Source organism: Callithrix jacchus, chromosome 10, assembly GCF_049354715.1.
Source record: "Callithrix jacchus isolate 240 chromosome 10, calJac240_pri, whole genome shotgun sequence".
Lineage (NCBI taxonomy): Eukaryota > Metazoa > Chordata > Mammalia > Primates > Cebidae > Callithrix > Callithrix jacchus.
Window position 1 is genome coordinate 74,700,976 of NC_133511.1, and position 21,840 is coordinate 74,722,815.

Sequence of the window (21,840 nt, forward strand, 5' to 3'; positions counted from 1 at the left end):
CCCTCCCCCACCTCTTAGGAAAGTCTGTGATCGACCTTTTAATGTGGGAGGACAGCTTGATTCTTACCAAGCTGCCTGGAAGACAGAGAGTGCAAAACCCCAGCTCAGGCATCCCTGTGACAGTCCCTCTGTCCTAATAAATGCTCCAGAGGGACTTGGAACTCACCGCAGGCTCCTCGCTGAGCTTAATTACCTTTTGTTTTTTCATTACAGGCCAGACATAGCAGCACCAAGAGATAAAACAGACAGTGTTCACTAGGACAAACCAAGAGGCTCAAAAGGCGCTGGAGTTTCCCTCTAAGAGCTACAAACACCGTGGGAGTGATGTTAACTCGGTTTTTTTCCATATAAGATTCTTCCTGTAAAAATATCCTGTGCTTTTGTACAAAATAAAAGTAAAGTGATGCTTTTTAGAGTGAAGTCTAAACACCTCGGATTCAGCAAGCGTGAGATCAGCTAGATTTGCAAAGTCAAGAAAATTGGCTGTTTCCCTCTTCCTTAAGCTAATGGGATCCAACTGTTGGAGCATGACATCATTCCTGAGCCCCAAACCCCGAGCAGAGACACTCGCCTGCCTCCCAGAAAGCAGCCGGAGAGGAGGGCCAGGAAAGGAGGCCAAACGATCCAAGCCCGGAGCTGCTCTTACCTCAAAGTCCCGGTGCTTTCCTGCCCACTCCATGCTCACCACAGCCGGCTAGGGAGCCCAGGGCCCCCAAATCCACTGGCTTAGGCTCCGATACCTGCTGCGAGCTTCCCACAGCTCCTTCCTCTGACCTTTCGTGGCGCTCCTCACAGCCAAGTGAGCAGAGCCCTGCTAGCCGGCCAGGCCAGTTGTCATGGAGACCCTATCCTCGCTAGGCAGGCGCGCGCGCACACACGCGCGCTCTTGGCCTAGCGCGTGCACAAGGGCGCGCTCTCTCTCTCTCTCTCAGTTCTGACTCGTCTCTCTCTCTCTCTCTCTCTCTCTCTCTCTCTCTCTCAGTTTTGAGAGGCTTCCATGAAACACCACTGTCTTTTGATCAGCTCGGTTTTTGTACGCATTCCACTCCTCCTACCTCCCTTCCAGTCCAACAGGGGCTCTGAACTGTTCCTGGGAACTTGCTTGAACAGCTCAGAGGGGAAAAGGGAGAAGACAGTGAGTGGACTTGTTTTCTTCCCCTCCAGTGTCTCATTTTTTATAACTTGGAAGAATCCCCGCGGCGGGAGGGGGGGAGGGAGCTAGCTGAAGCGCTTGGAGGGGAAGCAAGCCCTTCCTCTGGGTCCTGGAGCTCGGGCAGGAGGGACCCTGAAGCACTGCCTTGACTTGTTTGCACTTGGGATTTTTCCGGGCAGCAGTTGGGGCGGAAATGCACTCACATCCCAGGAGCTCGCCTGGACTGGCCTCTCTGCTTACCTTGCTGCCTGTCCAGGTTGTGGCGATGGCTTTAACCAGTGCAGGGACTCATGGTACTAGTGTTGGCGCCTAAGCAGTCTCTCATCTTCCTGAAATGGAGAGGAAAGACACTTGGTCAGGACCAGGAAGAGTCCTGGGCAAGTCGAGAGTCACAGCCCAGACAACAAACCTGATACAAATACAGCCTTGTCTCTGCCCTGCTCAGGGCCTGCAGCTAAGGCGCAGGCTTCATAGGAGCTGCTGTCACAGTCAGTAATATTGCTCCTGTCAGAAAATGAGCACAGTGCCTGGGACACAGCTGGCCCCGAGTTTAGTCCTGTCCCGCTTCTGTCCCTTCCTCTCCCCACTCCCCAGAGTACATTTCTGCTTTGTAACATTCTTTTTACATGTATCATTTTGTTTGATCCCCATAACCTTTGAAATACACTGCACAAATATTTTTATGACTATTTTTTCAAGTTTATTTATTTTAAACAAATTTTTTTAGAGACAGAATCTTGCTCTGTTTCCCAAGCTGGAGTTCAGTGGTGCAATCACAGCTCACTACATCATCAAACTCCCGGGCTGAAGTGACCCTCCTGCCTCAGCCTCTGCAGTAGCTGGGACTGCAGGCATGCACTGCCATGCCTGGCTACTTTTTTTATTTTTATTTTTATAGAGACAGGGTCTTACTATATTGCCCAGGCTGGTTTTGAACTCCTGGCTTCAAGCAATCCTCCTGCCTCAGCCTCCCAAAGTGCTGGGATTACAGGCATGAGCCACTGTATTGGCCTTATGACCATTTTATAGATGGGAAAACTGAGACTCTGAGAGATCAAACATTTGACCTGCACTTACACAGTTAGGCAGTCAAAGAACTAAGAGAAGAGATCGGCCAAGTTCCCCTAGTCCAGCAACACTTTCCACTAAAGTATATTACCACCTCGTCTCAAAAACTGTCAAGTTTTTGATAGTTGGTTATGAGGTAACACTGGGCTCCCAAGGGAATGTGGAGAATCTTTGTAACTTGTGGTGAAACAGGCTGACTGCCAACCTTTCAGTCTAAAGACCTTAAGACAGCATCTCTGAGATGTAAAACATCCTCATGCACAGATCAGAGAAAAAGCCCTACCCTATAGCTATATATGACCTTACACTTTTCTATACTACTCTCAAAATCTTGGCCCATTCAACATAACAGGTCTGAATGTTAGGACTGGTATTATTATACTAATGTAACAGATTTTTTTTTTTTAATTCTAACACAGGCCAGGCAAGGTGGCTCATACCTGTAATCTCAGTACTTTGGGAGGCCAAGGCAGCAGATTATGAGGTCAAGAGATCGAGACCATCCTGGACAACATGGTGAAACCCCGTCTCTACTAAAAAATTTTTAAAAATTAGCTGGTCATGGTGGCACACGCCTGTAGTCCCAGCTACTAGGGAGGCTGAGGCAGGAGAATCACTTGAACCAGGGAGGCAGAGGTTCCAGTGAACCAAGATCACTCCACTGCACTCTAGCCTGGCAACAGAGCGAGGCTCCGTCTCAAAAAAAAAAAAAATTCTAAAACAGAAGTAAAATTACTTGCCCCAGGTCACAGAACCAGGAAATAAAATCTATAAACAGTGTCTAAGCCTTTCAACTCCTTTGAGTACATTAAACACAGTGGTTGCAACAGCACCAGGTGGAGCAGGAGTCAGAAGATCATGGCAGTGCCTGACTCCACCACTAACTGCCACGTGCCATTGGGCAAGTCACCTGACTTCCCACTTTCTACCTACAGAGCCTACTGACAGGGCTGGGGATTCGAGTTAAAAGAGATGCTATATGTGAATGCACTCTCAAATCAGTCACTGAAGTAAAACTTCACTCCTCCCAGCAACTCCTCACCAAAAACAAACAAAAAACAGTGGGGCAGTTAATATCCTCCCCAGGATGAGGACACTGAGGATTAGGTAGATATTTTCCAATGTTGCTCCCAAACAGTGCGAAAGGTCTTGATGCTAACTTTTTCTTTTTTTTGACATGGGGTCTTACAATGTTGCCCAGGCTGGTCTTAAACTCCTGAGCTCAAGCAATCCTCCCGCCTCAGCCTCCTGAGTAGCTGGGATTATAGGTGTGTACCACTATGCCCAGCCTGATAGAATCTTTAATGCAACATCCTATGCAGAATCCCGTGGGTTTTTTAAAATTAATTTCCAGCATGTTGCAACATTCTCAAAACAAGACTCTGATTGACTTCAGTTTAAAAAGTAAATATATACCAGAAGTTAAGGTAGGAGCAGTGTTACAAAATCCAACAGGAAATGATAGGGTGGCACAAATCCTAAATGGTGGGCACTACTGCTTTAGTGAAGCAATCAGAGCTTCAAAGGGAGTGAACCCAATCACCCACTATAAATGCCCAACCTCACCCAAGCCCCAGCTGAAGAATCCCAAGTCTATGAAGAAAGACAAGGTAGAAGGGCAAACGCAGTATCATCCAGTCACTAGACTTCCACCTCTTCTTTGTCCAGAAGGCATTCCTCTGCTCTCCTCCTGATCCTCAAAATGCATATCCCACTTGCCCAGTCTCCATCCTGAGAAAGAGGTGATCCCACCCCTTTCTACAATAAGATAATATTAGTAAGACAGTAGTAACACCAGTGAACACTTAATGAGCACCTACCATATGCCAGGCATTCTTTCAAGCAGTATGAGGGGCCAGGGGTCAGGACTGAGTACTAAAGCTAATATGAGTCAGTCCCTGAAGTAATCCAAACTTAAAAAGCCCTCCAAGACAGACCCAGAATGCGGGCCATGCTCCCCCTAGTGGCATGCTGGAGTCGGGGAGGTTCCTTAGGGCCTTGTCCTGAGGGCAGGGACAAAGGAAGAGCCCCATTAGTGAGAGAACTAGAATCCCTGCTTGGGTGATGCTACTGTGTACACAAGCCCTGAACTGGGCAGAGCCAGGGACAGCTGAATCCCACCAGTGCCTCTGCAAGGCTGGATTTAGACCAATCCCACCCGGCCTTTCCTGAAGGATAAGGGTTTGACAACCTTATATAAGCTCCCTGGTGTCTGCTGACAGGCCTGCATGCACGTATGTGCCAGAAACCTGGGAGACATCCTCCACTCTCCCTTTTACTTTCTCCCCACCTCCAACCCATTTCCCAACTGCGAACAATTCTACTGCCAAAATCTATCTTTTATCTGTCCACTTTTCTCCACCTTTGATGCTACCCATTTCTCGCCTTAATTATTGCAAAAACCTCCTAATTGCCCCAGTTTCCACTCTTGCCCTCACAAATCCCTTCTCCATAGAGCTGTCTGAATCACCTTTTTACACTAGATCAGGTCATTTCCTGCTTAACACACTTCATTGACTTCCACTATAGGATAAAATCTAACTTCTTACCAGGACCTGCAAGGTCCAGCATGATTCTCCTCCTGTCTTCTTTCAACACACTTCCTGCCCTTCCCTGTCTGTGCGTCAGCCACATACAACTGCTTTTAGTTCCCCCAAAGTGTCATATTTTTTCCAGGCTGTTTCCCTTTACTGGGACACACCCTACCAAGCAGTCTTTGCCTGGATAGTTCTTATTCACCTTGCCTCACCTTGACTCTCCTGTCTCTTGACTTGCACAATCCTCCAGTCTAAATGAGACTCTCACACTTATCCTTCAGAGCACTCACCATGCTGTGTAATTATGCATTTGTGCAACTATTTGCTTAATCTCAGTCTCCCTTCGTGAGTTCCTAAGGAGCAGAAACCTTGACTATTTTGCTAACCACCAATATTCCCTGCACTTAGTGCAGGCCCAGCTCATAGCTGGTACTCAGTAACTATCTGCTGAATGAAATGCATAAAAACCCACTTCTTCCTGTCCGACAGGAAGAAGAAACTTAGAGCAGCTATTTCATGTCACTCACTGCCTCTTTTCATAGACTTACAAACTATAATTACATCTTTTTTTTTCATGTGCCTTGCCTGTGGGTACACCAAAAATTCCTGTAAAGTCTCCCTGTGGTTTGTTTCCCAGAACTTTCCTGGTAAGGTCACTCTCTGGGGACTGCCCTCCAGGGTTTAACAGCTGCTCCCATTACCAGTGCCCGCTCACAGGCCTCCACCACCACTGGGTCATTGCCAGACCACTGTGCAGGAATGGCCCAGCTCCCATGATGACAAGGTTCTCTCAGGCCAGCAGCTCCACAGACAAAAACACCTTCTCTCCCCTCCATGGCGCAGAGCACTATGCTTGTAAAAAATACATTTTACTAAAAAAAAAAAAAAGTCTCGCCAGGCGCGGTGGCTCAGCCTGTAATCCCAGCACTTTGGGAGGCTGAGGTGGACAGATCATGAGGTCAGGAGATCAAGACCATTCTGGCTAACACATCTCTACTAAAAATACAAAAAAATTAGCTGGGGGCGGTGGCAAGCACCTGCAATCCCAGTTACTCAGGAGGCTGAGGCAGGAGAATTACTTGAACCCAGGAGGCGGATGTTGCAGTGAGCCAAGATTACGCCATTGCACTCCAGCCTGGGTGACAGAGTGAGATTCTGTCTCAAAAAAAAATCAAAAGTCTCATATTTTATAATTTAGAAATGAGTGTAAAAAGTTCAGAAAAAAAGGGTTCTATTACTATAAATAATTTTGAACACTACTGTCTGGGGGAAAATGAAGGTCTAAATAACAACAATAGCAGTGTGACTACGTCCTCTGTTCCCTCTTCTGGCCTACACTCCCACCAAAATCTGAAATCCTCTGGTTTGTCTCATGCCCACACCTCCCTCCCCTGCTACCCACCAGCCCATTACAGGCACAAGCACAGTGCACTGCCTGGTTCTTTGAACACTGCCTGTATCTTCCTCTCCCTCCTGCTATGGCTCATGCCGTTACCTTGATCTGAATGCCTCTCCTTCCCCGACTAAGAAAATCTTACCGCTTTCAAGGTTATCACCTCCTCTGTAAAATGTTTTTCAATCTCCTGACAGAATCTGTTTGTTTCTTCTGCAAACCAACAGCAGTTTAAAGATGCCTTTATTAGTGTTGATATCACTTTATCACTGTTACTTGCACGCCTGTCTCCCCCACAGACCTGAGCTCCTCAAGGTGTATTTCATTCAATGTGTGCAATAAATGTGTGTGAGATAAATGAATCATTGAAAAGACTTTCCAAACAAACAAACAAACAGAAAAGGCTATTTCCTCCCTAGGGTGAGGGAATTTGAGTGAATGGACCTACACTGTACAAGAAATATACATGTAAGTGGAGCATCGTGGCTCAGGCCTGTAATCCCAGCACTCTGGGAGGTGGAAGCAGGCGGATCACGAGGTCAGGAGATAGAGACCATCCTGGCTAACACGATGAAACCCCGTCTCTACTAATAATATAAAAAATTAGCCAGGCATGGTGGCATGTGCCATGCACCTGTAGTTCCAGCTACTCAGGAGGCTGAGGCAGGAGAATCGCTTGAACCTGGGAGGCAGAGGTTGCCATGAGCCAAGATCACACCACTGCACTCTAGCCTGGTGACAGAGTGAGACTCCATCAAAAAAAAAAGAAAAGAAAGAAAGAAAGAGAAGGAAGGAAGGAAGGAAGGAAGGAAGGAAGGAAGGAAGGAAGGAAGGAAGGAAGGAAGGAAGGAAGGAAGAAATATATATGTAAGTGATGATCAGATTCCAAAGTAGGTCACTAGAGGGGTTTATAGTACTTTCTTGTCTCTTAAAAGACAACTGAAGTTCTGAACCTGAAAACACAGGAACAGAGTAAATCTTTTAAAGTCACTCCTTACTTTGGGATCAAAGAAATTCAAGTAAAATGGGCTATTGTTTCAATATTATTGGTTAGATCTTAGCATGCCTAAGAGATGGCGGTCTAATTTCAAATGCCTCTGAGAAGCCTAGTTCCTAATGCTCACCAGACTGGGGTCCAGTGGTACTGCCACTGAAGACATCCAGTTCTATCAAATTAATGGGTAATTAGGTCAAGCACACCTGTAATCCCAGCACTTTGGGAGGCTGGGGCAGGAGAAATGCTTGAGCCCAGGAGTTTGGGGCAACATAAGGAAACCCCCCTCTACAAATAACAATTTTTTTAAATTGGCTGGGCATAGTGACACACGGCTGTGGTCTCAGCTACTTGGGAGGCTGAGGTGGGAGGAACACCTGAGCCCAGGAAGTTAAGGCTGCAGTGAGACATCATCCCATCACTGCACTCCAGCCTGGGTGACAGAGTGAAACTCTGTCTCAAAAAAGAAAAAAAAAAAAATGAGGAATCAAACATGTTCCCCTCCACCAATTCTCCTACACTGGGTTCTAGCTGCCATTTATGGAAGAGCCCTTAAGGACTTTACAATTTTCCTCTTCTGCCTGTGAATGGCAATGTGGTAAGAAGGGAAGCTTTTAAAATTCAAGAGTAGACAGCTAGCAGGCTGGAGCCCAGTCCTAGCTTCCAGCTTTCTGGAATGGTAAAATCCTGGGTAAGTCCCTGTCTCCCTTAGGGCCTTTGCTTTTTCCTCCACATGAGAGGGCAGGACTAGCTGCCCAAGCTCCTTTAGCTTGACTGTCCTACTGCAGTCACCCAGTCCTACTGCTTTCTGAGTAAGTCCGAAGCAGCAGAAAGACTTCTTGCTTTCAGGGGCTACAATCTTTACCCAGCTATTTCAGCAAAGCCCCAAGCCTGGGGCTCTGGGATCAGAAAGAGAACCATCACCAGTGAAAAGTAGCCTTTTTTGGAAGAAAAAAAAGGGAGATTCAGGCTTCCTGCCTAAGGAGAGCTGGACAAAGAAAAAAGGTGCTAAATTACAGGATGGGGAAATTAGGCAATGGCCTGGGAAGTGCCTGGAAGAAGACAGGCTCCTGCTGATGCCCCTGCTCAGACTCACTGCTACCCATAAGTCTGAGGCAAAGTTGCCTTTACAAAGCAGATATTGGCAGTTGGCAATATCTAAGTTCTCTTGGAAGACCAACTGTCTGCGGCAAATCAAGCAGTCTCTTCTTGGGTGCTACTAGGGCCTTCAGACCAACAAAACAAATGTCTCCCTCCAGATGGCAATTCCAGGCCCCCTCCACCTGGAAGCCACATGTGGCAGGACCACCACTGTGATGGCCACTGCCACACATACTTTGCTTACACAGCTTTCCTAGGAAGGCAGAGAAATACCCATATTGTGCTCAGGTCCTAGTGTTTTATGATAGGAAGTTTTCCCAGGTCCTTACTCCTGACCTAACTCCTTCTGCCCCTCCCACCACCACCACCCAACCCCTGACCTTAAGACTCTTAACTAGAGAAGTGTGGAATTCAGCCTATAATTCTCCTAGACACCACAGCCCTGCAGTGAAGCAGCAACCACACACCTTCACACTGGGTTGTGCCCCGTCTCCTTCAGCCTACCAGCCGTCTAGTCATAGTTCACTTCCACTCAGCTCACAACCCTCTGTATAAAGTTTGATGTTCAGATACTCAAGACACAGGTGCTCATGGCTTGCTCCAGTTTCTTGGAATCTCTGTGATAACATTCATATATGAGCCAATTTTCTCAAATCTCTCAAATCCACAAGCCCCTGACCACTATCTCTCATTAAGTCGGAGCATTTTAACACTGGGCCACATACACATAGGCTTGGGGCCAGGAAAGACTGGACCAAGGAAGCAATACCCTAGACCCACCCCCACCAAAAGCATCATTTTACCATCCTAGAATAGGCTATCTGGCCAGGTGCGATGGCTCACGCCTGTGTTCCCAGAACTCTGGGAGGCCAAGGCAGGCGGTTCACTTGAGGTCAGGAGTTTGAGACCAGCCTGGGCAACATGGCAAAACTCCGTCTCTGCTAAAAATACACAAACTAGCCAGGCACATGCCTATAATCCCAGCTACTCAGGAGGCTAAGGTGGGAGAATCGCCTGAACCCGGGAGGCAAAGGTTGCAGTGAACCGAAATCATACCACGGCACTCTAGCCTGGGCAACAGAACGAGACTGTCTCGAATCAATAATAATAATAATAATAATAATAGGCTTTCCAAGCTTAGCTGGCTCAGAACTTTGAGTTCAACAATGATTTTAACCTATCATGATTAAAAGCTTCAGGATCAGGGAGGCAAGATGCAAAGTGGAGGGAAAGGGAAGAGATGGGGATTAAGAAGAATGTGGACCCAAACTGCTTTTCCATGATCTACCCAAGAAAATAACTTGAGCCTGGGAAAGAAGGACCCATTGGAGTAAGATCAAGGCAAGGCTGTGTGGGAAGTGTGAGCCCAAACTGTGCCAAGCTCCTCAATTCTAGCTCCCCTAACTCTCCCTGGCTAGACTGATTCTCTAGTCCTATCCCCAGTACTCCTCAGAACAGGCTGCCACTCCAGCGCCAACCCCACCCCACTGCCTTGTAGGTGACTGCACCAAGGCTCATTCAGCTTAATTCACCTGATAGCTGTAATATTCTTTAGAGAAAGAATTATGTCTTAACTCCAAATTCTAGCTTAGGACTGTGTACCAAGTACAATAATACATTTTTTAATGAATGTGTTAACAAAACCAACTTAAAAGGCTATCAACAATGTCACCACAGAACCTACACCATTTGGTGCTTACACCTCACAGAAGTCCAGAGTTTCCAAGGTAGGGTGACAAGCTGGGTGACAGAGTGAGATACTGTCTCAAAAAAAAAAGTGTTTAGGAAAAATGAGATATTTGTGTAACCTCAAAGTATCTCTCCTAGAATATTTATTAATCACAAAGGCAGAAATAGTAGTTAACCTCATGGTGGAGAAATGGGCAGATATCACCTTAACCAAGTGATCAATGTTAGCACTACATGCAAAAAGACATACTGACACCATGTACCCCTGATACCATGCACTTTGAGAAGGGCATTTCACCTCTGTGGTGGTCTTCCCAAAACTCCATGACCTTGATCTAATTATGAGAAAACATCGGCCAGGCACGGTGGCTCACACCTGGAATCCCAGCACTTTGGGAGGCTGAGGTGGGTGGATCACAAGGTCAGAAGTTCAAGACCAGCCTGACCAACATGGTGAAACCCTGTTTCTACTAAAAAAAAACACAAAAATTAGATGGGTATGATGGTGGGCTGTAATCACGGCTACTCGGGAGGCTGAGGCAGGAGAATCGCTTAAACCCAGGAGGCTGAAGATTGCAGTAAGCTGAGATCATGCCACTGCACTCCAGCCTGGGTGACAGAGCAAGACTCCATCTTAAAACAAAAAAAAAAGAAAAAATAGGAAGGCCAAGGTGGGGGGCTCATGAGGTCAAGAGATCGAGACCATCCTGGCCAACATGGTAAAATCCCATCTCTACTAAAACATACAAAAATTAGCTGGGCTTGCTGGTATGCGCCTGTAGTCCCAGCTACTCGAGAGGCTGAGGCAGGAGAATTGCTTAAACCCAGGAGCTGGAGGTTACAGTGAGCTGAGATTGCGCCACTGCACTCCAGCCTGGCGTCTGACAACAAACAGAGCAAGACTCTGTCTCAAAAAAAAAAAAAGAAAAGAAAACATCAAGTAAACCCATCCTAAGGGATATTCTACAAAATACCTGACCAGTACTTCTCAAAAGGGCCAGGGTCATGAAGGACAAGGATAGATGGAGGAATTGTCACAGATTAGAGGAGACTAAGGGGACACAGCAACTACATATAACACAGGATCCTGGATTAGATCCTGGAATAGAAAATGAGTTTAATAGGAAAAACTGGCAAAATCTCAGTTAAGTCTATATCAATATCAATTTTACTTTTGATAATTGTACTGTAGTTACACAAGATTAGGAGAAGTTTTACTGCCATTGCAACTTTTCTGTAAGTCTAAAATTATTTAAAAGTAAAAAGTTTTTAAAAGTCAAATTTAAAGATAGGTAAATAAAAGTATATATAGTACATGGTTATAGGAAAAAACCATAAAGGTAGATAAGACTGACTCAAGTTTGGGAAGCACTAAAGTAAATTACCCTACACTCAAGAAAAGTCACCCCCCAGAATGAGAATCGCTGCTGCTGTTGAAGAATATTTAGTAAGATAGGGAAATGTCCACTTTATATTACTTGGGGAAAAAATTAATATATCATCCCCTTCAGCTAAAAAATATATATCTCACATATCCCATAGAAAACAGTGTGTGTTAAAATAAAAATAACGTTTGCCTAATAAAGCACAGATGACATTTATTAAATAGTAAATGGGATATGGTTTTTGGAAAGTAACTCATCATCAGTTAGAATGCTCACAGACTTTGACTCAGCAGCCTCACTCTGGGAGAGTATCCTAAGAGAAAATCCCTAAGTATGAGGAATAAATGTGTGTTCACAGCATTATTTATAACTTTAAAAATCAAAAACAACCTCCATATCAGTCATTCCTAGATTAGTATTTTTTTAACCACAACCCACTAAAGAATATTTTACATTGTAATCTGGCATATGCATGTGTGAGAGGGCGCACGTGTGTGTAAAAAAACTAAACCACAAAGATTTCTCAAAATAACACTATTTTTATTATATGTGATGCTCTCTGCTATTTTCAATCTTAATCTGTTATTAAGAAAACAAAGTATATAGAGCCCCACTAAACTGATTTCTTGACCCACTAATGGATTATGGCTCTTAGTTTGAAAAACTGCACTGGGTGAAGTATTGTGCAGCCACTGTTAAGAGATAACTATGGCAGGGCTTGGTGGCTCACACCTGTAATCCCAGCTCTTTGGGAGGCCAAGGTGGCCACTTGAGGTCAGGAGTTCGAGACCAGCCTGGCCAACATGGTGAAACCCCGTCTCTACTAAAAATACAAAAATTAGCCAAACATGATACCATGTGCCTTAATTCCAGCTATTTGGGAGGCTGAGGCATGAGAATTGCTTGAACCCAGGAGGCAGAGGTTGCAGTGAGCTGAGATCGTGTCACTGCACTCCAGCCTGGGCAACAGAATGAGACTCTGCTAAAAAATCATAAATTAAATTAAATTTAAATTCAAAAGAAATTTTAAAGAGACTACTATAAACCATAAAGTGGTAGCACCAATTGGGTTCTAAGGAGAAAAGACGGTGGGAGGAAAACTTGCTTTTCACTGTATGCCTTTTTGTACCTTTTGAATTTATAACATATGTTTTTATTTAAAAATTAACTAGCTGGGCACAGTTATTCCGGCACTCTGGGAGGTAGAAATGGGAGGATCACTTGAGCAAAGGAGTTTGAAACCAGCCTGGGCAACATAGAGAGACCTCATCTCTACTAAAAATATAAAAATGTTTAAAATAGCACCAGCCTGTAGTCTCAGCTACACAGGAGGTTGGGTCAGGAGGATCACATGAGCCTGAGAGACAGAGGCTGCAGTGAGCAGTGACTGCACCACTGCACTGGAGCCCAGGTGACAGAGGGAGATCCTGTCTCAAAAAAAGAAATTAACTTTAAATGGCAGTGATGAAGACTTTAATAGCATGACAGACAATGCTAATTATGCATAATAAAGCTATAACTATACTAAAATGTAAAGACACGTGCAAGTGAAAAAGAAATTTATACCAAGCAGTAATCATGTTAGCAATTTTTTTCCTTTTTACTAAATTCTACATATTCTAGTGTTGCTATTGGAGTTTTTTTGTTTTTTTTGTTTTGTTTTGTTTTGAGACAAGGTCTGGCTCTATTGCCCAGGCTGCAGTGCAGTGGTAAGATCTTGGCTCACTGCAACCTCTGCCTCCCAGGCTCAAGCAATCCTCCCACCTCAGCCTCCCGAGCAGCTGGGACTACACATGTGCACCACCACACCCAGCTAGTTTTTCTATTTTTTGTAGAGACAGGATTTTGCCATGTTGCCCAGGCTGGTCTCAAACTTGTGAACTGTTTTACTTCTACATTCAACATATATTTATTTTCTTAAATTAAATCAATTATTTATAAGGACAGAGGAGATTTTAAAGTTAATGTTAACGTTTTCTTTCTTAAGCTAGGTTGTGGGTACATGAATATTAACACTTAAACTATACATATAAAAATAGATATTCTACATATTTTAAATAATTTCTCAATTTTTTCCAGCTTTACTGAGTCATAATTGACAAAAGTTATATATACTAAAGATGTACAGCATGATAATTAGATATACTAATACACTGTGAAATGAGTATCACAATCAAATTAACACATTCATTACCACAGACAGTTATCATTTTGTGTATGCATGTGGTGCGGGGAGGTGAGGACACTTGAAGACCTACTCTCTTGGCAAATTTCAAGTAAACAATACAGTATTAACTATAGTCACCATGTTGTACATTAGATTCCCAGGATTTATTTATCTTATAACTGAAAGTTTAGCAACATTTTTAAAGAAAAGATTTCAAAAGTGGAATCCTTCCCGCGACCTGCCTCCTTGACCTCAAACTCACGGAGCCACTCCAGCAAGGTACTGAGATAGGATTTAAAACTGTCAGTCAATTGGATGCATTCCACCTCTGTGAAGAGAATCTAACGTGTACTGTACCATCACCAAGGCTTCTAAAGGTTTCCATGTAGAACTTTACAGGTGGGAGGAGAATCTAATGTGGTCTGTACCATCACTAGGGCTTCTAAAGGTTTCCATGTAGAGCTTTGCAGGTGGGAAGAGAATCTAATGTGGTCTGTACCATCACTAGGGCTTCTAAAGGTTTCCATGTAGAGCTTTGCAGGTGGGAAGAGAATCTAATGTGGTCTGTACCATCACTAGGGCTTCTAAAGGTTTCCATGTAGAGCTTTGCAGGTGGGCTAGTTTCAGCATTCCATTCACACTCAGGACTGTTCTTTTGTTTTTTCTCTTTTCCCCACCAAGCTACTGTTCATTGCCTTACATTTTCAATTATATATAATCTCTTCTGAGCATATTCACCTTTGAATTTCCAATAGGCTATTGTGCGGTACTTTCTTTGTATATAGCAAATGCTCAAAAAATATTTCTTAAACAATATCATAGGAAACTCCAGAAAAGAATATACAAAAAAGGGCAAGGACTCAGAGAAGGAGTACTGATCCCTGGAGATTAAGTACAAATTGCATCAAGAAACATCATTACTTTTAGTTAATGAGGTTATTTTATAATTATTGTAGAGAATAAAATAGATAATACATGTAAAACATTCAGCAATAGCTAGTAAGTGGTCCATAAATAACAGATTGGTGGCTTAAAAATATCCATACATATTTACACAAAATGTATTTGTATATAATATAATACATATGTCATATAAATAAATACACACATATGTACATACATTTAGCAAAGAATGTCAGAGATATAATCTGTACCTCAGAAAAATCTCTCTTAATCTTGTAAAAAAAAAAAAAATCAGAGCTACACCAGCAGCTGGATGGACTGGTATCTCAGGACAGGACAGCTGGGTCCAAACAATGCTATGAAATGAATTAGACACATCCCATTTGTTTTATCACATTCATTGATTTGCACATATTGAACCATCTGATATAGTATGGCTGTGTCACCACCCAAATCTCATCTTGTAGTTCCCATAATCCCTAGGTGTCATGGGAGAGACCCAATGGGAAGTGATTGAATCATGGGAGCCACTTTGCCCATCCTGTTTTCATGATAGTGAGTGAGGCTCATGAGATCTGATGGTTTTATAAACATCTGGCATTTCCCCTGCTTACACTCATTCTCTCTGCCACCCCATGAAGAGGTGCCTTCCACCATGGATTGTAAATCTCCTAAGAGCTCCTAGCCATTCGGAACTGTGAGTCAATTAAACCGCTTTTCTTTATAAATTACCCAGTCTCAGGCAGTTCTTTATAGCAGCATGAGAATGGGCTAATACACCATACTTGCATCCCAGGGATAAATCCCACTTGATCATGGTACATGAAACTTTTTTTTCTTTTTATGTGACCTGAGGCCACCATTCAAGTTCATTCTTCTTTTGTTAAATTTAACTTTTATTTTAACAGGGGTGCATGTGAGGGTTTGTTATACAGGTAAAATTGTGTCATGGGGGCTTGTTGTACAGATTATTTCATCACCCAGGTATTAAGCCTAGTACTTATTAGTATTTTTCCTGATCCTCTCCCTCTTCCCACCCTTCACCCTCAAGTAGGCCTTGGTGCCTGTTGTTCCCCTCTATGTGTCCACGTGTACTCAATGTTTAGCTCCCACTTATAAATGAGAACATACAGTATTTGGTTTTCTGTCCTGCATTAGTTTGCTAAGAATAGTGGCCTCCAGCTCCATCCATATTCCTGCAAAGGATGTGATTTCATTCTTTTTTTATGGCTGCATAGGATTCCATGGTGTATATGTACCACATTTTCTTTATCCAGTCTACTACTGATGGGCATTTAAGTTGATACCATGTCTCTGCTATTGTGAACAGTGTTGCAGTGAACATATATGTGCACATTATCTTTACAATCAAATGAATTTTTTTTTTTTTGAGACAGGGTCTCACTCTGTCACCAAGGCTAGAGTGCAGTGGTACAATATCAGCTCACCTCAGCCTTGGTCGCCACCTCCCAGATTCAAGCAATTCTCCTGTCTCAGCCTCCCAAGTAGCTGGGACTACAGGTGTGCACCACCATACCCAGCTAATGTTTTGTATTTTTAGTAGAGACAGAGTTTCGTCATCTTGGTCAGGCTGCTCTTGAACTCCAGACCTCAAGTGATCTGCCTGCCTCAGCCTCCCAAAGTACTGGAATTACAGGCGTGAGCCACCCCACCCAGCCTCTTTATAATCAAATGATTTGTATTCCTTTGGGTATAGATCCAGTAATGGGATTGCTGGGGGGAACGGTATTTCTGTTTTTAGGTCTTTGAGGAATTGCCACACTGTCTTCCATAATGGTTGAACTAATTTACACTCCCACCAACAGTACATAAGCGTTCCTTTTTCTCCACAGCTTTTCCAGCATCTGCATTTTTTTTCACTTTTCAATTATAGTCATTCTGACTGGTGTGAGATGGTATCTCATTGTAGTTTTGATTTGCATTTCTCTAATGAGTGATGTTGAGCCTTTTTTCATATGCTTGTTGGCCATGTGTGTCTTCTTTTGAAAAGTGTCTGTTCATGTCCTTTGCCCACTTAAAAAAAAATTTTTTTTGTAAGTTTGTTTAAGTTCCTTATAGATGTGGATATTAGAACTTTGTCTTATTAGATTCAATGTGTAGTTGAATTCTATTTGCTAGTATTCTGTTAGGGATTTTTGCATCTGTGTTCATCAGAGATGTTAGCCTGTAATATTCTTTTCTTTTCCCATTTGTTCTAGATCCCTGTAATCATGGCTACCCCTTTTATCAATGACTTGGATGAGATACGACTATCAAATATGCTTATGATAAATTAATTGGGAGGGATAATTGATATACTAGATATAATCAGAGAAAAAAAGCCTCCATAAACTGGAACCACAGGTTAAACATGGCAAGATAAAAATTTTAAAGGGCAAAATATGTAATTTTACACTGAAGTTTAGAAAAATACTGCATGACAACAGGATAAAGATGATTATTACTGAAAAAGACCTGAGGAAAGGTTCAGTATGAGTCAACTGATGAGCAAATGTGATTTTGAGTTTAGCTGACAAAATACAGGGACCATATCAAATGAGGTTAATGTCCTACTCTGCTCCATTCTGGTTAGAACAAAAGCGTTTCCAGGGGATGTATACTATACTTGCAGCCCCAGGGGCAAATAGAGTCTTGAATAACATTTCAAACAAATACATTGAAAGAAAGAAAGGAAATCAAGTCTTTTGTAGCCCCTTAAACTGAGAAGTAAGATAATATGCCTGATTCATGGGATTGTAAGTTCTCCTGTAGAACAGGAAGATAGAAAACTACTACCTTTATCCCCATGTCATCTCCAGGGAGCAAGGAACACTCATGGAAAGAAGAGATGGCTGGGCCCTACCTGACCTGACGTTTGTCCCTCCTGCTAGTCACATCAAAACCTTCTAGTTGGGGTACTGATCATCTGAGCTTTAGCAAGGACATAGAGCAGCTCAGGAATCCCAACAATTCTTACCCATCATCTCCCCAAACCACGGTTCCCTACAAGCAGAATCACAGTGATATTTTTAACTATCACAGTGAATTCTTGTGGATCTTTAACCTTCTATACTAAGCTGTCATCTGATAGCTGTTGTGAGCAAGGACTCAGATTTAAATGTTGTAACTCAAACACAAGATGGTAGGAATGTAGCATTTCACCTTCTTCAGGGACTGCTGGGATATAGTCATACCAGCTTATCTCCTGTAAAGGGACCCTATGATGCTGCTTCTAAGGACCTGAGGAGAGAGAAGAACAGTGGCCCTTCAATATTCAGTTCTTATCCTAGGAACACGGAAAGCAGCCCTGATCTACAGATAATTCATACTGAACAAACGTCAACATCCTACAGGAGAAGGTGCCATTTTTTAAACCATCTTTTTTTTCCCCAAGCTTAAGAACTTAGAAGTTCCTAATGTATGCAATGATTAGCTCCTTTCTTAACAAGACATGCAGTGGGCCCATCCTATGTTTACGTGGAAGAGAGCTAGTTTGCCTTTGTGTAATAAGAGGTGTTTATGAATGTTCGTTTACTTAGAGATCAACGTTAAACAACCTGTGTGATAAAGAAATCAATTAGACCCCAGGATGCAAGGAAGGGAAGATGGGTGGGATGATGAAAGGAAAAGCAGGGGAATGTGGAGGGTGGGGGGTGGAAAGGAGAAAGCAATTTAAGATCCTGAAGCACAGAAACAGGAGGAAGCTTGTTTGAAAGTCTCAGAGTGGCAAATTTGGGGGAATTCCTGAGCATTACTCCCAGGGATGTCAAGGAACATACTTAAGCACCACTTAGCCTTTTGAATTTGCAGGAAAGAAAGAATTCAGAAAGCCTGGGACTCCTCACCCTGGGGTGATGCAACTGCCTACACCCCACTTAGCTGGTTGGCTGAGCTCTGAAAGACTGAGAGGAGGAAGGCAGAGTGAACAGAACAAAGGGTCAAAGACTACTGTCCCCAGCACAGCCAGTGCCAGCAGATCACTCCCTTCTCACAAGAACATGGGACTCCAAAACTGGTCAATGCTAGCTCATCTCAAACCCAAGCAGATAAAGGATATCAATGATTTCACAGGCCTCCTGTAGCCACTCATCTCCAATGCAGATAGCATCTGCCATCAGTAATACATGACACACCTCTACTAAGGAAAGGGTTCACAGGAGGTGACGAAGGGGTGCGCACTCTGGGAAAATCTGTCAAGACGGGGCTTGACTCTCCCTGCGTGCTCCCGAGACAGTTACCAAGTTACCACGGCTTTAATTATGTCACAGAGGGTCCAAGACCCAGAGAGATGTGAGAGTTGTCAGAGGCAAAGATAGAGACTTGTGTAGCTGGGATTTGGGGGCTTGAAATGGTTTTTGTTTTGTTGTTGTTTTAGTAAATAACTGTCTCGGCAAGCTTCTGAAGAGTGAACCCTGTTTCTATTTTATCAAAGATGGCTAGAGAGACAGCTCGACTACATCTGACTTCACCTGCTGCTCTGAGGGTGGGAGAGAATGGGACAGACGTTCCAGACAAAATAACAATTTGCCCACCACAAACTTCCTTCTTCTACTATCCAGGTAGTCCATTTCCCCCTTAAATCCCTAAAGCACCAGACTGGACGGGGAGGGGGCATGGGGGTGGACTGTGGCAATGTGGATAAGACAAAGACAAAAATGTGAGATATGGACCCAACTGCTGGCTATGGAACTTGGGATGGGCCCCAAGGCCATTCAGACTAAACTAAGGGCACAATGATGCTTATCACCTTGATATCTAACCTCTCATTAGAGAGCTGCTCCTGCCTACAGTGGCCAGGGCAGAGAGGGAAGCAAGTGAAGGACCAGATGTGGGGGTATGTGTAGAGTGTGTGTGTGGTGTGTCTGTGGTGTGGTGTGTATGTGTGTGTGATGTGTGTGTGGTGTGTGGGTGGTGTGGTGTGTGTGATGTGGTGTGTGGTGTGTGCTGTGTGTGGTATGTGTGCTGTGCATATGTTTGGTGTGTATGTATGGTATGTTTTTGTGTAGTGTGTGTGTTCACGCTGAGAACCTAGAAGGAGCACACAAAGCCTGATTTAGCCTCATGACCTATGACCCCTACTTCCTCCTCCAGAAGGGCCTGGACACAGAGCATGCACCTTCAACAGAACAACTCAGCCGTTAGGCTGCACCAAAGTTCATTCAGGAGCCCAGCCCTGGGCAAAGCAACGCCTCCTGCCTGCCAGGATGTAGCACTTCTCTGGTTTGTCTTCAGGGACTCCAGCGCAGCTGTATCTGTGGGGGAGCTGGGGGCAGGACACAGACCGCAAGAACCCACTCTGGGAGGGGTCACTGCTTCTGAGGATACCAAAGGGGACCCTTGTCTCTGTGTTCCTTTCTTCCACCGTGATCCCTCTCGGCTCCCTCCCCCGCCATGTGGGGCGGTGAGAATGGGGACAAGCAGGGAGGGACAGAGCACTCTTGTAGGAAACAAGGACTCAGAGGGTGACCGGCTGCAGAGGTGAGCAAGGCGCCAGAAGGACTCCAGCTTCTGACCCAGATGGCTGAGTGCCATCACCACCTCAGGAAACAGTGACCAAACAGAAGATTCACGCTGCTTTGCTGTGGTCATGTCTGAGTTTACCCAAGAGGGGAAGCTGCTCTAACAGAGGAAATTAAGACAACAAGCAGGGAGCAGAGATGGAAGACAGGGATGAGGCAAGAAAGAGTGGAGGAGAAAAGTAAGAGGAAAGGAAGGAGGGAGGCAGGGAAAGGGAGGAGAAAGCGCGTGTGTGTCGGGGGGGTATGTGTAGAGTGTGTGTGTGGTGTGTCTGTGGTGGGGTGTGTATGTGTGTGTGATGTGTGTGTGGTGTGTGGGTGGTGTGGTGGTGTGTGGGGTGTGCTGTGTGTGGTATGTGTGCTGTGCATATGTTTGGTGTGTATGTATGGTGTGTTTTTGTGTAGTGTGTGTGTAGAATGTGTGGTGTGTGTTGTGCATGTGTGTGGTATGTGTGCATGGTGTGTTTGTGTATATGGCGTGTGTGTGGCGTGTGTGGTGTATTTGTGTGTGTGGTATGCTTTTGTGTGTGGTATGTGTGTGTCAGTGTGGTGTGCTGTGTGTAGTATGTGTGGTGTGTGCGTATGGTGTGTTTGTGTGTATGTGAGGGCTGTGTGTGGTGTGTATGGGTGTAGGTGTGGGTGTGTGCACACACAGGAGACAGCGTAGGTGTAAGAGGAGGTGGGAGAGGAAGTGTGTGACATCAGAGCCCTCGCTACAATGCTAAGTCCTTGGCTGTGGTGATGACTGGCCACAGCACAATGCAGCAGTGGCATCCTCACAGTCAGCTTCCATGGTCAGCATGAGGCAAAAATCACATGGAGTCAAGTTATCCTTAAAATTCCCTTAGAAAGGCACCACAATGGAGACCCGCCAGTCTCCGGGGAGCCCCACTCAATACTATTCATATACATTATTTTTGCACATTCCTAAGAATCTCGGAACAAGAAGGACCCAAGAAGTCCATTTTCCTTCTCTGTGGTTCTCAAAAACAACTCTGAGGAGCAGAACCACTGATATGGTCTGAATGCTTCTGAGTTTATCATCTAATGTTATCCAGACAGACAGACTTTCTGCCAACTCCACACTCTCCTCCATGCTGCCATTGTCTTAAAATTGTCTTAGGAGGGAGAGGCCTAGATCATGGGTCCTGCTCCACCACTGAATAGCTGTGTGCGCTGGGAACAGTCACCTCCCCTTTCTTCCCCAATCTCCTGTTCTATAAAACAGAGCCATACTAGATGAACTAAAGGAATCCAGACTATGCCAAGATGCTTGCTGAATGAAAAAGTGCAGAGTACTCTTCATTTCACAAACAGAACGTGTCACTACTGGCCAGCTCTCACAGGTCAGAAATGTCGGCATGTTCCGTCTTTCCCCTCAGGTTCGTCCTCCATGTCCAAGTCCTGCCTCATCTACTCTGGAATATTCTGTAGGACTCACCCTCTTCCTCTCTCCTGGGGCTGACCTGCCATAACCTTTAGCAGGCCTCCTTACTGCCCTTCTCTGGCCTCTTCAAAGTTACCCTATTTTCATCAACAGGAGAGATTTCCACAAAAGTCCACCTTCACTGCATCGCTTCCCATCTCCTATGTACCATGGCAGAACTTCCTGAATTCAAGTTCCTGGCTCTGCTCTGCCAAATCTACTCCTCCAAGGTAGATCATCCTCATCATGCTGGAGTGAACACCTCTCCTTTGCTTATAAAGTTGGCCCAGCTATAAAAATCAAAAAAATCCTGCCACCTCCAAGAACATTTTTCTGTAGTTGTAAGATACAGTTCTTGTTCTGAACTATAAATTTATCCATGGTTAGTAAACCAACACAGTTAAAATCTTAGATATTCTCTACTTATTTAACAAATACTATCTCTCCCATTAGCTTACAAATTCCCTCAGGTCAGAAAATAAGCTTTATATAATATTTGTATCACAGT

General features: G+C 44.3%; 1 protein-coding gene across 14 annotated transcripts in view; it reads right to left on the minus strand.

Annotated features, from left to right (window-relative positions):
- DENND2B (DENN domain containing 2B) overlaps positions 1 to 21,840 on the minus strand; it is a 204,613-nt gene that overhangs the window by 114,293 nt on the left and 68,480 nt on the right. For 9 of the 14 annotated variants that reach the window (XM_078340451.1, XM_078340459.1, XM_078340450.1 and 6 more), the window contains one exon: positions 1,394 to 1,482. The exons of 2 other annotated variants lie outside the window; for them this stretch is intronic. The gene's annotated coding sequence lies outside the window, so the exon portion shown is untranslated. Of the gene's footprint in view, positions 1 to 646; positions 804 to 1,393; positions 1,483 to 21,840 lie in introns of those variants that run through there. 3 more of the 14 variants (XM_078340462.1, XM_078340458.1, XM_035265723.3) reach the window with 1 other exon arrangement.